This window comes from Arachis ipaensis, chromosome B05 (genome assembly GCF_000816755.2).
Source record: "Arachis ipaensis cultivar K30076 chromosome B05, Araip1.1, whole genome shotgun sequence".
NCBI lineage: Eukaryota > Viridiplantae > Streptophyta > Magnoliopsida > Fabales > Fabaceae > Arachis > Arachis ipaensis.
The window spans coordinates 127,651,407-127,652,898 of record NC_029789.2 but is presented as its reverse complement, the minus strand read 5'-3'; positions in this window follow the sequence as shown (position 1 = coordinate 127,652,898).

Sequence of the window (1,492 nt, the reverse complement as noted above, 5' to 3'; positions counted from 1 at the left end):
TGGTTCCCTAGCAAAATTAATTCAAAAATTAAAAACAATTGGTCTATGGTTGATATATATTATATACATTTTACTTTTTCTATTCTAACCAATATATTATATACATTTTACTTTTTCTAGTGGTTGTGTATCTCAGCACTAATGAGCAAATTCGAATGGAATAATTCTAAGAGATCTTGGCTGTCCTATCCTAATTCGGAGGTAGGGTGGTGATTTTGAGATACTTCAATGCTATCAAAAGTCAAAGAAAAAACATGGGAGATAATCTTAGATCTGCTATTTCATTAGATAATTTTAACTGCTTTATTGATAATAATACACTGTTGATCTTGGAATGATGAGATATAGTTTCACATGATCTAACCGAAGAACATGGAATGATTTAATTATGGAAAGACTTGACCGTACATTGGTTGGGTTGTAGTGAAGGGAGAATTATGAAATGACTGTGGTAAAAAAACTCTCGAAAAATGACTCTGACCATGCTCCACTTCTATTGGACACAGATCCACTAAGGTGGGTTAGTAAGAGAAGATTCAAGTTTTAAGAGAGATGGTGTGAAAATAAAAAGGTGTGGAAGGTTGTTGAGGAGGCTTGGAGAATGGTATTTAAGGGCTCTCCTATGTTCTTATTGGATCAGAAATTAAAGCACTGTCATTATCAACTAGTTGCTTTGAAGCAGAGAAGTAAATTAAATTCTCAAAAGGAAATTGAAGCTATTAATGTACAGTTGGAAGAAATGCGACCAGCAGGAGTATTCGGGGGGAGGACATAGATGAATTAGAGAAGAAATTGGAAGAGGAACATTTAAAAGAAGAACGATACTGAAAGAAAAAGTCCAGGTGTTTATGGCTCAAAGAAGGGGATTCAAACACAATTTTTTCACTAGAAGTTTCAAGATAGGAACAGAAAAAATAAGATCTGGAGACTAGTTGGGAATAATGGTGAAGTGGCATTCGACCCTGAGAGCATCACTAGAAATTATTTCTAAGATATTTTCACGGCGACTACACTATCTGATCCCTCTAGTGCTTTTGAAGATTTTACAACTACGGTTATAGCTCACATGAACCGTAGGCTAGTGAAAGCAGTTTCATTAGAGAAAATAAAAAGAGATACATTTAGTGTATGTCCACAGAGTGCTCTAGAAGATAATGAATTCACAGTAAAATTCTTCAACTATTACTAGGACATATTGGGAAATGATGTACATAAAGTTGTCCACAGTTTTTTTAGAGGTGGTAGGATTCTAAAAGAATTCAATCATACTCAAATTTGTCTCTTACTTAAAGTGTCGGATGCTAGTGATATGTCACAGGTTAGACCTATTAGCCTTTCTTTAGTTTTCTATAATATTATTTCTAAAGTTCTAGTTCACCTGGTTCAACTATTTATGCATGAGGTAGTGAGTGTGAACCAGAGTACTTTTTTAAAAGGAAGACTGATATCTGATAATATTTTAATTGCACACGAATGCATGTACTACTTGAAG